Source organism: Pezoporus wallicus, unplaced genomic scaffold (genome assembly GCF_028554395.1).
Source record: "Pezoporus wallicus isolate ANWC-B61680 ecotype Strahan unplaced genomic scaffold, APGP_CSIRO_Pwel_v1 contig_3847, whole genome shotgun sequence".
In the NCBI taxonomy this organism is placed as follows: domain Eukaryota; kingdom Metazoa; phylum Chordata; class Aves; order Psittaciformes; family Psittacidae; genus Pezoporus; species Pezoporus wallicus.
Genome location: NW_026639842.1, coordinates 3461304 through 3477577, shown reverse-complemented (window position 1 = coordinate 3477577; position 16274 = coordinate 3461304). Strand labels below are relative to the sequence as shown.

Genomic DNA, 16274 nt, shown 5'->3' with positions numbered 1-16274 from the left:
ACAGTGAGGCAACACCCCACATAATGAAAATGCTTGGAACACTTTGTCAAAGGGCTGGGATAGGAAGTAAATTAGGCTGCTCCATATTCTGCTCCACTCAGCAAGCAGCAAGATGTTGCACAATTGCTGCTTCCTTTTCCCAGCCATGTTTCAAAATAAATCAATTACTGCTGATTTTGTACAGAGACGCATAGAGTTAGATGTTCTCTGAGGGTTAGGGTTGCTCAGGGAGCACTGTGTGAGTGAACTCCTTGTGAAGGAGCTTGTCTGAATCCCAGCACTGGATTGCAGAAAACACCAGGCAGAAGAGGGAAGGCAGAGGTCCGTATGAGTGGCACATGGAACAAAAGCAATTCTTCCATGGAAGAATTTGTATGAAACAAGTACACAGGAGGCTACAAGGAGGTTGTTCGTTATGCAGCAAGTCATTAAGCTGTGGTTGGACACAGGATGTGGTAGGTACCAGCAGTTTCCAGGGCAAGTAGACATAAGCATGACAGGAGAGCCCTGTATACATCAGTAGATACAAAGACACTTCTTCTGGCTTAGGAAGGTCCCAAATCACAGATCACTTCGAAGCGGGATGCACTTTGGGGAAGTATCACTGGAAGTATGTCTGCCGGAGATGGGATACAGGCCTGCATGATTCTTAGCCTGATACAGTCATTCTTCTAGTTTCATCCTAGGACAGTCATCTTTGAGTAAAAAAGTAAAGAACCCTAGAAGTTACCAAAATGCTATTTACACAAATGCTGAGGAGGAAAGTTAGAATTGCGATTTTTGGACTTGAGCACCTAAACTCTTTCTGTGTCTCACCTGAAGCATTTACACTGCCTGATTCATTGAGGACTTCACCTCTCTTACATTTCTGGGACCTGTCTTTTCTCACCTCAGTACATACATTCCTTAATCCTAAAATTATGAGTTTACCTTTATTGCCTTAAAAGGTCTTAATTATGTGCATGCTATTGAGTGATTAAGGTTGTGATACATAAATGACATGTCTGCCCTATCATTATGCCCAAAATCACTGTGTTATCTGGATATTTTTCTCCAATCATGTATTTTCCCCTCAATTTATGATAGCTCCATGATCCTATGATAAATATATAGCATACATCTTTGGCAAAGGAATAATGATTGAAAGGAAAAATTAGCTGATAATTCCTAACTAAAATATAGTAATTCACTTTTTGAGACTAGCCAGGTAGTTTTTAATCCATTTAGTGTGTCATACCACTTTTTATGCAAACTTTTAACAAAGTTAGAGCATACCATGTGATGATAACACTTGAAAAAGAGTAACTACAGTGCATTCAGTTGACCTCTACCAGCTAAACTCATTAGCTTACCGAAGAACAGTATCAAAGTCATTTAAGAAAGAGCTATTCTCCATGAAAGCCTCTTGACTGCTGCCAGTATTTTTCAGTTCATAAATTCAAATGATATTCAGGAGAGACATGAAGGGTGGCTGCTGTTGGAGAGAAATCACAGAGAAATACAACAGCAGCAGCACTTGCAATAGCATGTAGATGTGTCAGGATTTCTTGGCATCTGTATGTGTGTATATAAAACCTGCTTTATATAAATGCAAATAAATAAAATAAAACTAAATGCATAAAGAATGTAACACAGCTATCTGGGAAAATCTGAAGAATAAGTGATTGTCTGTTGTAAAACTGTAACCCTGACAATAATTTATAAGCTGAAATGAAGAAATAGCTCAACATTACATTTTCAACAGTGTGGAAAAAAATGTACTCACAAAAGGATAGAAAAAGGAGACCAGGGAGGTAATTTTTACCTGATTGGTGAAATTAGGTAGGGAAACTAAAATACTGAATGCAGCTTTCACTGGCAACATTTTTGAATGGGTGTTTGATGATGAGAGAGGTTTTAGTAAGAAACCACAGAAAAATCTGAGAAGTGATAAAGTTGCCTAACTAGTATGAGAACCAAGAAGCTCCATCTGTTTGATTTCATCTAAAAGAAGATCAAAAGTTGGTTTGATCACAGATCATAATTACATTTAAAGGAAGGAAATCTTTAGAAGAAAGAGGACATGAAACCAGAACCAGTGGCTGAAAGTTACAGCCAGAGGATTACCAATGGATTCCGGAACACAGTATTTTTCATGGTGATTAACCACCAAGGCAAACTAATGAAGGAAGGGTTCATGCCTTGGTGGTTTTCTCAGCTGTCGTGGTTTAAACCCAGCCAGACAGCTTGTTCACTCACTTCCCCCCCCCCCCCCCCCCCCCTTTTTGCTCTCCTCCTGCTCCCGGAGGGATGGGAAGGAGAATCAAAAGAATGCAACTCCCATGGGTTGAGATAAAAACAGTCCAGTAACTAAGGTATAACACAAATCACTACTGCTACCACCAATATTAATAAAGGAAATAACAAGGAAAGAGAATACAACACCTCACCACCCACCAAACAATAACTGCCCCCTCCCCCCCCCAACCTGACCAAGCACCAACCGATACCTCGTCCAACCCCACCATCCTCTAGCCCTTCCTGGGTAACTCCCAGTTACATCCTGGGCATGACGTGCTGTGGTATGGAATACCTCTTTGGTCAGTTTGGGTCAGGTGTCCTGTCTCTGCTTCCTCCCGGCCTCCCCTCCTCTCTGGCAGAGCATGAGACTCACAAAGTCCTTGGCCAGACGAAAACATTTGAGCAGTAACTAAAAACATCAGTGTTGTCAGCACCGTTCCCAGGCCGAAAGTCAAAAACACAGCGCTGCACTGGCTACTAAGAAAGACAAAAAATGACTGCTACTGCTAAACCCAAGACACCAGTAAACATGGATCCCAGTCAAGCACTCGTTTCTTCTACCCCTTACCTATTCTGGATCAAAGACCCATCTACGCCTTCTCTCTACAAAGTGGTGGAGAAACATCTTGACTTCCCAGCCATAGCTGACCCTGCTAAAGCAAATCTGCCTGCCCTGGCACCCTCTTATAAAGGAGCTGGAGTTTGCAGTCATTGACCACAGAGCAATGACAGCACTGGGCTGCTGCAGGAGCCATGCAAGGGGCTCATCAGCAAATGAGGCTCTAGAAGACACCAGGAATTCAGGCAGGACCCTGCCTGCAGTCTGCAGTAAGACTCAGCAAAAATGTCTCCACAGATAAAAATGAAAGACTTCAGGCTCAACAAACCAGTGTTGCATTTTGTGACATTATTTTGGATCTTGCCAAGCAGCCGTAGCAAGCAGTGCAAGTGATGGCTCACTGGACCTGCGCACAACATGAGAAATGATTGATGCACCTTCAAGTGAGAGGAACCACTGATGGTTTTATTTGTTGTACTGAGCCATAATCACCCATCACACTCATTCCCTTATGCCTGGGAATTCACATCTCATCCTGCCCTTTTTCCATAACAGCTATTATTATTTGGGGTACAAAGCAAAAATATATAGTGCTTCTGGAGATGCCTACACTATGACTTTGCAGCTGTCAAATCCACTGTCTGCAAAGCAGGTGTTATTTTTACCACATGCGCTCAAGGAAACAGCTTACCCTGGCTATGGTTTTCAAGAACTCAGCCATAATGTTTCAACTATGTGTACTATCATCATGACAAGTCTGTCAGTCAGTCTGTCTTGGGAGCAGCTTTATTTTCCCTGCATTAGCTGTACTGTGATCAGACCCAAGAGCCTCAATGTGGCAGACACTGCATAAAAAAAGCAGTGAAAACCCAGTTTCTGCCAAAGCTCTTTGCATTCATTGCAGATCCTTTGGAAAGGCTGCTGTAGAAGAGAAGCTCTCACAAGAAGTCTGTTGTGGTGGTTAGAGAAGCTTCATCGCTGCGGTACCTTCACCTAAGATCTTCAATGGGTAAGCAAGGGAATAAAAGGCTTTTTGCATGGATGGGGTGAGATGTGCATACAGGGGCAGGAAATGTGTGGGGATAAAACATCAGCCTCCCTGGTGAAGTCATCTATGTACATGCCAAGAAAATACAAGCTGCTGCTGAATGAAAGTGCTGATATTTTACATCTATTTATGCCTGTGACAATTCAAAGCCTGATACGGGGGACAGCAAGACCCATTTCCCATTGGATTGTGACCTGGGAGCCTGCAGCAGTCAGGGCTTTCCTCCCCTCTTCAATGCCATAAGGGAAAACATCCAGCCTGCAAACTGATGGGAAGCCAGCAAGAAAGTTTTTAGCTACCTTCCAGCCTGCCCCCATTCATCAGGAGCCCATATCATACAGCAAGCGCTAAAACCTAGCAGAGATCAACAAATTTCTTTTCCATGCTGGCATGTTTAATGAAAGATTCTGCTTGAAAATGCCTAAGAAATAGTTTATAACTTCAGATTCTGGGAAATTGGTACAGATGCTGTTCAGAACTGAAATGCACTGAATAAGCCTGTTGCTGTTCCCACCTCTCTCCTGATAAATGTAGAATGTAGTACTCCATTAACTCCACTTGTCTCCAGTGTCTGTATCCAAAATTAATAATCCTTGCCATTCTCTGCCCAGCATCACCCCAGTATAACTCAAATAGAGCCATTCATCATTTACAGCATTGTAACCACTCAGGCAAGGATGCAAAAGTGGTATAGCTTTAGTTCACAGCACAAATACATTCATATTGACATGAGAAAAAGCTATGCTCCTGCTACACAGTCAACACATGGGACTGTGGCATAGTTGAGAGTAGACTCAGCTCTGGCTGTATGGAGGACACTGTTAGTGACTGAATTCACAGCCCTGGCAGATTACTGTAAAGCAGAACTCAATTATGGACTGCAATAGCCATTGTCATTCTCAACAGTACAAACCGTATCTCTGCTCAAAACCCCATGCATGCAGCAACCTGGATGTGTGGAAAGCTTACTGTCCTTGGCAATGCCAAGCAATCATCTTGGCTTGTGATGGAGGCTGTTGAGGGCGGCTGACAGCTCCCTCCAGATGCCCAAAGGGACGCTTCTTTATCCCATTAAACTCTCACGCAGAGGGACTGGCCCAATAGATGCAGGGGAGTAGGGAGTTGTGCAGGCAGCTGTAATAAATGCACAGCAGCAAACACTGCATTTATGAGCTGAGCTCATATGTCTTCGGAGGGGGGAGGGGAGCACCTTTACTCCTTGCATATAGAGCACGTGCTATGTTACATGATGTACAGTCAGTCAGTCACAAATTATGTCGTTCATTGGTACAGTGTGGCTGATAGAACTGGCATCATCAAAGCCTGGTGCATTAAAAACCAGAGTGATGACCCAGCTTGCCTTTGTTTTCAGGACACACAGCCAAGCCAAAGGCATGGGGACCAAACACCAAGCCACCCAATTTGGTTACCACCAAGGATTCATTTCTCTTGACTCCAAGGTTGCCTGCCCCTACTTCTTGCCCAGGTCTCTCTGACTGGTGGCAAAATTACAAGTTTTTTTGCCTCCAAGCAAGGCTGGCCACAAGCAGTAAATAAAATACAAAATATGACCCTAGACTGTAAAAGACATACAATTCTAGACAAAGACCATGTGACAATGCGGTACTGGAAAAAATGAAGAGCTAAAGAGCCCTTGCCAATGAGAGATGGTGAGGACAGAGGAAGGAGGTTGCAAAGAGCAACCACATGTTTTTATTCCTTCTGCGGAGATACAGTTTGTCACATAATAATACAGTCAATAGCTTTATCTACCTTTTGCAGCTGGCAGGCAGAGTATGTGTAGCAACATTACCCCCTACAGTTCAACACTAGGTTCCCACTTTCTTTGAGCTTTTAATACTGCTCTGGATTTTGCTTATCTTAAACCACTGAGGAAACTTATTATTTCAGTTTAAATCTACCAAACTGACGTGTGTGTGTAAAACACTTGGAGGAGGCAAAAGGAACAGGCAAGTTGGCAGCTTGCAAAGACTAATCACTGCAAATGACTGAAAAAAAAACCCAACACTTTAAGTTACCCTAAGTAACTTTCCATTAGCACTTTCTCCTTATTTAGAGCTTTTTGGTCACGAATTTTCATTTGACTGAGAAAAATGGTGATTTTTCCACTTTCCCTAATGGGGGGAAATTTACTATTTGAGAACAACATAAAACATCTTACAAGATGGAAAAAATTACCTGACGTTTCAGATTTGGGAACTTTATCTGGGGAAAAAAGGTACATTTTTAAACAAAAAGTTGTCTTACACATTTTTTTTTCTTAGGTGCAATATTTAAAAGATAAACCAGTTACCACAGTATTGCTGGCTGCTTGGGGGGGATGTCCCATGGGCTCCTCCAGCTCTCAGGGATCCCATTCCTGTGGCATTCACAGGGCTCGAGGTATTCCAGTCCAGCCTTATTGGACTTGCCGTATTTTCTTTTTCCTTCATTCTCTTAAACGTGGAAGTAAAAAGGGGAAACACAATAGAGCTTTCTTTAAAATAACGCAAGCCTTGTGAAAGACAAAGCACCTTTGAAAGGGGATGAAAATATCTTTAGGGGTTAAATGTTCATGGGTATTAATTTTAAGGCAACACTTCAAGGAGCAGCGCCTTAAAATGCTGCTGGTGCAGCACAGACACCCGACTGTAAAAGCTGAAATTGGCTTTTTGGAGCTCATTTGCACTTCTGGTAGAATCACAGTGAGCACTGATGGCCAGGACACACACAGTTGCCTTTGCATTTGTCACAGGTTATCGCTTACAGCTATAAAATGCCTGAGCTTGTTTATTACCTAAGAAACATTATAGGGGATTTTTTAATGCTCAGTGCACTGCACAAAGGTGCACAGGAGGAGGAGGATGATGAGCCACCAGCCACTGCTCCCAAAGCCCACCGTTGTACTCCAGTGGGGTGCAGCATGGTGCAATCCTGCCCACATAGAAACCTGCACCAGCAAAGCCGCCTTCCTTCCCATCCTGAGCAGGCAAGCAACTTCATCACCTCACCCATGGCCATGGAGAGGGGAAAGCACCTCTGTATGAATACCCTACTGTGTTGTAGCATCATCAGAGAGGAGCCAGTGTTGCATTTTGCAGCATATCATGCAAATCACAGCTCATACAAATAGCAGGCGAAAGACTTCCTCAGCCAAGTGTGACAACTTCATATATACCTCAAATAAAAACAGCGGTATGGAGAATGATTAAAACAGAAACCCTGACATTGCAATCACAAATCTGAATGGATTCTGGGTTAAGAGTAATAAATGTAGCACTGATCAGTCTGTGGCTTTGCCTTTGTTACTATTAAAAGCACATGAAGAATCCAGAAAAAAAAACTGTTTCCAGAGTAATTTGTGTCCTGCCCCCATTATCATACTTAGATTTTATCAGTACAGACCAGACGACATGTGTGAGCATTTCATTGCTGGGAGTGGAAAGCTACAGGCAAAGCCTCTGCAGACAGAGGTTTTAATGGATCTTGTTAGATCACTACAACCCTCTGCTCGGGGCTATCTCTTTTTTGGTTTAAAAGTACCTTATCTTAACTTAGCAGTGAGGAATCAATTTTGACTGCAGGTTGTTTTTAGCCAAGGGGTCCAACTCTGTGGTATTTGGTTTGGAAAGAAGGATATATTTGTCCAAAATAGGAACCTGTTTTCTATAGGATGCTGCACTTGGGAGCTTAAAGGGCAGATAATAGCAGTCCTACCTGCACTATGCAAAAAGCATTCTATAAGCCAAGTGCCGCTTTTCCCCAGCAAATTCAGGGAATAGATCAGAATTCAAGAAGTTATACGAACTCATCTTGGTTTCTCTTCCTTTAGAGAATACCTGATAGCAATGCCCAGTTGCAATTAACCTGAACATATGGTAGCAAGGAATCCCTCAGTTCTCCATCATGCCTCTAACTTCCTCGGAGAGCAGAGCTTGAAGCAGAAGCACAGAGTTAAGAACTCTGTAAGCACATCTGTGCATTCATAGATTAATCCTTTAAGAAAAACTCAAGGCCAAGTAAGCCAAACGCTGTATCAGAAGCAGGGATTTCCAGCCCCAGCAGTGGCTCTGCGAATCAAGCTGCAGCTGTCCCACTGCCTGACTTTGGATAAGCTTTGAGATACACAGATCTCAGGAACAGCAAAAAGAAACCTGGGAACACTTTTGAATTGAGCTTGTTTTTTTTTTCCCTGGGTTTGATGTTACTATTGCTGTTATCCTGTTTACATCTCCTTTTCCATCTAAATTGCCATTATTCTGATTTTTGCCAAATAAAGGTTGAAATTTCAGCATCCCTCAGGGCTGACACTGAGATTTTCAAGCAACTGGATACCTGCACAGGGCTCTTCTGGCACAGCACTAAGGACCAGCACTCAGAAAAATCTGGCTGTAGCCCTGGGTGGCTTCATACCCTCCCAACAGATCAGTGGGAAGTGTGCAGCTGATCCTCAAGTCACTCCAGTCACCAATCCACTTTCTCCCTGCGTGGAGCATGCAGAGCAATAGAGCAATGATTTCCAAGCAGTGCTAAAGCATTCCAAACATCTAAGATGCATGCTATATATCAACACTAAAATTAATGCTAAAAAATGAGGTCTCCAGACAGCAATGACAGTGAGAAATGTGTCTTGCCACAAACCCCCACCAAAGGAATTTGAAACTCCACATTTTAAAGAAAGCACAACCTCAAAGCCCTGAACTCCTGTGCAGCTTCACAACAAGACCTGCATCAAAAGAGCAATCAGAGCTCTCATCAAAACCAATTTCATATGCTAAAGCGATGCCAAGTAATTATTGTAAGACACTGTGGTACAGCTGCCTCAAGTTCCCGTGCAATCAGCATATTTTAAGGAGAGTTTTGCAGTGCGGTTCCTGGATGTTGCAATCACACAAGTGCCTTGGGGAACCACAGCACACAGCCTGCCATGGTTGGGCTCCACCTCCTTCTGGAGGTGGGAGCCCACCATTAGCAGCAGCCTCTGGGATCCTTCAGGATCTGTTCCATGCCTATTCCCAATCTACCTGACACTGAGGACCCCATAGTGGGGGTTATTCTGTGAGATATGGGCAAATAGGATCATATCCTTCTCCTGTTTGTGCTGCAGTTTATCCAGCCAAGGGACTGCCCAAATGCAATGCTGCTGTCATGTGGATCAACTGCTTCACTACAACCAGCTTCTGTGGAGCCTGAAGACATCTGCTCAGAAGCACAGCGCAGAAGTCAGCTGTCAAAGAGTGAGGATGTAGACCCCTTTGAGAGGACCTAGGGTTTCCAAGACATTTTCCTAGGGCTTTTTCATGGGACCCTACAGGAGGCCTACAACTTTCTGGAAGCTGGGCAAGATACCTGTCATCGTTTAATCCCAGCCAACAACTAGGCACCACAGTCACTCACTCACTCCCCCCCTGCAGTGGTATGGGGGGAGAATCAGAAGAGTAACAGTGAGAAAACTCATGGGGTAAGATAAAGAGAATTTAATGGGTAAAACTAAAGCTGCTCTCACAAGCAAAGCAGAACAAGGAATTCATTCACCATTTCCCATGGGCAGGCAGGTGTTCTGCCATCCCCAGGACATCTGGGCTCCATCAGGTGTAACAGCCACTTGGGAAGGCAAATGCTACCACTGCCACCATCCCCCCTTCTTCCTTCTTCTTCCCCCAGCTTTACATTCTGACCATAGCATCACATAGTATGGAATATCCCTTTGTTCAGTTGGGGTCAGCTGGCCCAGCTGTGTCTCCTCCCAACTCTTCATGCATCCCCAGCCTGCTCCGTGGTGGAGTGGGATGAGAAAAGGCCTTGGCTCTGTGTAAGCACTGCTCAGCAGTAACAAAAACATCCCTGTGTTATCAGCACCATTTTCAGTTCAAATCCAAAACAGAGCCCATACTAGCTACCGTGAAGAAAATTAACTTTATTCCAGAAAAAAACAAGTTCTCCACCCTTTATTCCACACCATTTATGTCATGCTCAGGTTCCACACTATCTAATACGTCCTCATTAGTCACCACCCCCCCTCACATCCTTTGATATAATGCACAGATATCATTCCCTTAGCCCACAGACCACTGCTGTAAAATGTTCATAAGATGTTCAGAAATGTCCACAGATACACTGAGTTAATTTCGTCCATGACTTTGAGCCCCATTTCTTATGGTGGTCATTCAGAACAGGAGAGGTAGTGTGTTGTGTGGAGTTACCTGGCATCAAAGCCAGCTCAGGTTAGGATGCTGCTGTACTGCACTGCTTCTTGTATGGCTTGTATTCCACTGGTTCAGGTGGTTCTTGTTATAGTAATCAACTCAAATCCCAGGTTGTAACAGTTTAAAGGTATTTCCATTACCATCTCCACTTCTGGGCCCTTTGGGCCAGGTTATACGGTTTAACATTGCAATGAACTCCACCCCTGTACTGCTGTGGCTTGTACTTATCCACAGCCTGCAGTCCCTTAGGTGTGTACCTGTTCTAGGAGAGCTTTATCTATGAGCCACAGTCTCTTCAGGGGTATATCAGATGTGGCACAGACTTATGCACAGCCACAGTAACTCTGAAGCACACCTGCTTCAGCATGGCTTTACCCATGGGCCACAGTGCCTTTAGAGATATACCTGCCGCAGCATGGCCTTATCCACAGCCACGGTCCCTTCAGAGTAAATGTGCTCCAACATGTTCCATCGCTATAGTCCCTCCAGGGGACTATACCTGCTCTGTGAGCTTATCCATGGCCCATGCTTTGAGGTGCTCCAGCATGACCTCATGAACAGCTGCAAGTCCTTAAAGATGTACCTTCATGGTTGTCATGGTTTCCAGGACAATGGTACAGACACATATTCATGGCCACAGACACTTTGGTTGTCCTGCTCTCATGTGGACTCAAACACAGGTCACAGTGTCTTTGACTCCAGTTCACACCAGAGTTCTGGCCTGCCCAATACAGCAGTGCAGAAACAGCTGTCATGCCCCAGCCATCTGCCAACCCAGGCACATCGCCATTGCTGTTATCATAATGTTCCCAGGCACAGCAGAGTCAGATGATAAGCTGTACAGCACTACAGCAAGCAGCAAAAGCAAAAAGTAGCCACTAACAAGCACTAGACTCTAATATTCAGTAAGTCAAGCAAGCCCTGTGGCAGCACAGGAACCTGCCAACTAATAGCTGAACAGCAATAACAGCTACAAATTCAATCTGGCACATCCCAGTCAAACCTGTCATTATCTCAAGCCCCTCAAGCACCATGTTGGGCACCAAAAAGGATAGTCGTGGTTTAACTCCAGCCGGCAACTAAGTACCACACAGCTGCTCACTCCCACACACTGCATCCCCAGTGGGATAGGGGCAAGAATCAGAAAAAAAAAAACAAAACATAAAACTCACAGAATAAGAACAGCTTCATTATTGAAACAAAAATTATTCATAATAAAAATAATAGTAATAATAATAGACATAAATAAAACCAAATGGGAAAAAAGAAGTGATGCACAATACAATTGCTCACCACCTGCCGACTGATACCCAGCCAGATCCAGGCAGTGATCTGGGCCTTCATGGTAACTGCCCCCAGTTTATATACTGGGCATGACATGCTGTGGTACAGAATACCCCTTTGGCTAGTTTGGGTCAGGTGTCCTGTCTCTGCTTCCTCCTGGCTTCCCATGCCTCTCCTCACTGGTACAGCACAAGACTGAAAAGTCCTTGATTTAGAGTAAACACTGTAGAGCAACAACTAAAACATCAGTATATTATCACTGCTGTTCTCATACTAAATCCAAAACAGAGCACTGTATCAAGAAAACACAAACCCTCTATTCCATCTGAAACCTGGGCAGTAGCTTAAGGTCTCTCAGCTGAATATCCAAGTTTAGCTGATAGAATGAAGAATCCTTCCTCATCCTTTCTGCATGAAAGGATGAGATTCAACTTGAAAATTAAGACACCTACGTCAGGGGCTTTATCCAATTGCTCAAATGCAGGGATCTGGCATACTCTGAAATGCTGCAAGGTATCTCGTCTGGACTACAGCTAACACTCCAGAAGCTCATGGCTTTCACATGGAATTACAGAATCATAGAATAATAGATTCATAGAAACATAGAATCAAAGAATGGTTTGAGTTGGAAGAGACCTTAAAGATCATCTAGTTCCAACCCTCTTCCACAGGCAGGGACACTTTCCACTAGAGCAGGTTGCTCACATAGATTATATGTGGATGTCTCAGATATCCTAGGATATATTGAATGGCAATAGATGGAGACTCCAAACTGAACCCTGGATCCTCATCATCTGTAATAGCAACTCAGCATTTTCCTCATAGGCATATGCATAACCACACATAAACATAATTAAACATAATTAATTTGTGAGACACATCCTATCTGTAGCTTGTTTGATGTTCTGTAGATCACAAGAAATACACCTTCACTGCTCATGTTACTGCTTGTGATATTATTTCCCCATACTTACAAGCATACAACAGGCTGGATCCCAGCCTGGTGGAGATTCCACACTGACGTTAATAGGATCAGACACATGGCCTACGCAAAGATCAAATATAAGCCTCTTACCTCAGCATCTAGAGGCAAAATAGCATTAGGCACTTCAGAAATGCAGATAAATTCTATACTGATACAATTATGTCAAGAAAAAACAGATAAAGAGATAGTTTTGTTGCCTGATGGTTTGAATTTATAGGAGATGTTGCACAGATCATCAGAAAACATTAACAATTGATCACATCTAAAATATGTGCTTATAATTTTTTCAGAATCTACCTAAATGCAAGAACAAAAGGCTTTTCTTCTTCAAAACAAACAGAAAATGCTATCTAGTGTTGGCTCTTTGCTACTGCACTCTCACATACCTTTTTGAATTAAGCAAAATGAGCTGTGAAGCATCAAAGTGCAGAGGGCAGCGTGCCCAGCAGCACTGCACACTCAGGATTTGGGAGCCTTGTCTTGTTTCAAAGTTTATTCTGAATTTCAAATATGATATAAAGCTCACACTTGCTGGATTCCTACCCTGCAGAGGGAAACAGGAACGGGGAAGAAAGGCTGGGAAGAGGAGATGAGGCATAAAAGGTTTAACCAGCTGCCGATCCAGGCACCAGCACTGGCTTAGCTGTACTCTCTCCTTTGGCTTAATGCAGCACAGGATCCTCTCTAGCTAGAAAATATATATAATTTAATACGTATATATTAAAGATTATGTGTGTGCTGTAACACTGAATTACGTAAACTGCTAATATTTAAAAAATTAATATTGAACAATAAGCATATGGATTTAGAGCTCAAGGGGAGGAATGGTAATGGACTGAAGATCCTCAGGGTTTCAGATCAATCCTTACTATTTATTTTATGTGTTAGTTAAAAAAAAAATCCCAAACTCGTACAAGTATTTGTGGTTCCCATTCTGATGGCTGGGTTAATTAAAGGTCAGATCCTGCCTCCACAGCCACTCTTGCAGGAGAACTATACAACGCTGCTCTTCCACCAGCAGTTCTGTCCGTCAGCCAGGCGCTGTGACATCTCAGCACGTACAAAAACATCTTCTTTAAATTGCCATCAGCCTTGCCTGAGACGGATCAAAACATCTCAGCTTCCCCGTGCGATGTGTCTCAGAAATGTCACTTTCATCCTCTGCAGGTGACGCCACAACTAACAGTTTTCATGTCCTTCCAGTAGGAGGGAGCGGAGGGAGGGAAGGGGGAGAAGAGCTGGCAGCAGCCATTACCATGATTGCTCATATGCCGATTTTGCTTTCCAAGGCCAAATTTGCCATTGCTGACTGTATGAGACACATCATATACCTCTGCCTGTGGCACACAGAGCTGGCACTGCTCTGCCTGTCTTGGAACAGAGATCATCAGTGCAAGCTTTGGCCATAACATTTTTTCTATATGTTTTTAATGTGCCCCATGGAAGCATACCTAGTTTTAGTTGGAACACTGCAAGTAAACCCTCAGAAACACTTGCCTTTTGAAATCCACAGTTTTAATCCTGATGTAAAGGCAGAATGAACTGTGCACACCAGACATTGCTCATGTTACTATTGTCAGACAGGAAAATCAGTTCATATTTGGAAAACAATACTACATCTGGAAAATTATTATCAGAATAACATGCTCAGTTAATCAAAAGCATTCTCATAAGAGTCTAATTCAAGTCTTGTATAAGCTTACTGTGCTAGACCTGTCCTGTTTTCAGCACTACACAGCCCTCAAACAGGCAGAATGCTGCTGACATCCCTGCACATTTTTTTTGGGCCAATCCCTGTGCTCATAGAGGAAACCTAAAACTTTTCCCTTCCCTGCACCCTTCCAAGGCTGGTCACAGGGTCTGCAAGCACAGGACACCCTTTCTGCCCAGGCTCCCTGCTATTATCAGAGATGCTGATCTTGCTGATGGGGCTGCACACTACACGGTTATGTTTCCTACATGCTATCTCCAAAGGTTCCCCAAAATCAACTCACAAGATAGGAGCTAATTCCCCCATAACTCACACAGTAGAGAACAAGCCATCACATCTCAGTAGTGCAGCATCACAGCACTGCCATTTGCCAAGTGACAGAAGCGCAGGCTATAGGAGAGCCCCAGAGCATCCTGTCACTCTGTGGTCATTCAGCAGCTTTTACATTTATTCTCACCAGCCATTTTAGGTGAACAAAAATATGCTGAGAAGGGAAAAGATGAGATCTCTAGGTCCAGGACCCCTCTCTTATCCAACAAATGGATAGGGGAAAGACAACCAGTTGATCCCAGCAGACAAAATGTCCCATTCGGCAACTGCAGAGGATGAATCTTCAATATTTCTGGAGAAGGGTTTGGGAAAAGTCCCTTTCCAACAGGTGAGTACACAGAACTAAGTGGCAGAAGCTTGCCAAGGCACACGACAGCCAGCCTTGGCATGCCAGCAGCAAATGGTGTCCAACATCTCAATTCTTTGCCAGCACTTGGTATCTGTGAGCATTGGGCACTGACGCCACACCATGTACAGCAGGTAAGGACAACCTACAGACCAGGCTGCCATTGTGGTACTGGCACAGGAGGATAAAGGAGCATCTCCTTTCATTTGTGCCTGAAAGAAGGAAGATTTAACTGGGACAACCAGTTTATTCCTGTGTCTGACCAGTAAAGATGCAGTCACCAGTTTTCATAATGTGATTTCACTGCTAATTGTTCCAGCTCCTGGGGTCATGAGGATATGGACAAATGTCAGCTACCACTGCAGAAATGAGCTCCAAGACTTTGTCCCTGAGGGGAGCAATCTTTTAAAATGTAACTCCAAGAGGCTGGAAAACCAAAGGCAAATAAACCCTGTCATGCACTCCATAGCACTCATCCTCTTTTTTTCATCTCGGTCTCCAAAGGTGAGATCCATGACAGTTTAACAACAGGGGTTGGCTCTACAAGACAAGAAGCCCTGGGGGCTGTGAGGGCTGCCTGGGAAAGAACATTAGAAACCTTCATGCTGAGGCCCCATTTTATGGCTCTGGTTGAAGGCACGCTCCTGCGTCAGATAAAAAGACGTATCATACCAAATGGTTATTATCTAATAAAAATACATACAATAATCATCCCTGAATGAAGAACCAGAATGGTGTAGCAACACTTCAAAGGGTCTTTCACTGCAACAGCAATGTTCCAGGCTTTTGGAAGTTGAAGCTAAGGCAACAAACTGTCTTGTCACTCAGGAGGGATGTGATCTCCCACTGAGATACAAGGGGGAATATGGGAAACATCCTGAGCAGTAATAATGCAGGCTTCACACCCTGGATGCAGGCATCACTTCAATATATGTGAACTGATCCCCTCACCTGTGATTCTAAGCCTTTTTAGTACAGGAAGGCTTTACTGAAGAAGTCTTTCTGCAGGCTTGCACATTTTCTAAGACGAACGAGATAGTGAAAACGAATGCCTGAATTACAAGGTCTTTCAGTTTTTTTGCTTTCACTAAAAGCATCTGCCAGAAGAAAGATTAACAATATATGGAAAAGTGGACTAACCTGAACACATCAGGCTGCAGAGGCATGATGAGCCACAAAGCTGGCAGGTGCTCAAGGGGGCAAAAGTGCCATGCTACCTGGCATGTGTACAGCCAAGACATGCTCCTCCTCTTCCAGCCTCTCCTCATTCCCGACACCTCCGGGCCAGCCCCTCCCCTGGCTGGCCACCCCAGCACCTGCTCCCAGTGCCCAGCATTGTTCCCCAGATCTCAGTCTCACTTCCTAATGGTCTTTGCCAGCCCATGCTTCTTTCTCCATGACCCAGTAACCCTTCAGCTCCAGGCTCTTCTCCCAGTCTCCCCCCATCACTGTGGTCCCAGTGTCTGCAGGGTCAGTGCAGCACACGGACACTCATTCGGGTCCCCAGGGATAGAGACGTTTTGCC

At 43.9% G+C, this 16274-nt stretch overlaps 1 long non-coding RNA gene across 1 annotated transcript; it reads right to left on the bottom strand.

Moving 5' to 3' along the window:
- Positions 1 to 2827: 2827 nt before the first annotated feature.
- On the bottom strand, positions 2828 to 15986 carry LOC130603042 (uncharacterized). The gene is made up of 3 exons (XR_008973053.1): positions 15890 to 15986; positions 15701 to 15770; positions 2828 to 2883 (listed from the first exon to the last, which is right to left on the bottom strand). It is a non-coding gene; the product is annotated as an uncharacterized LOC130603042 (long non-coding RNA).
- Positions 15987 to 16274: the final 288 nt, after the last annotated feature.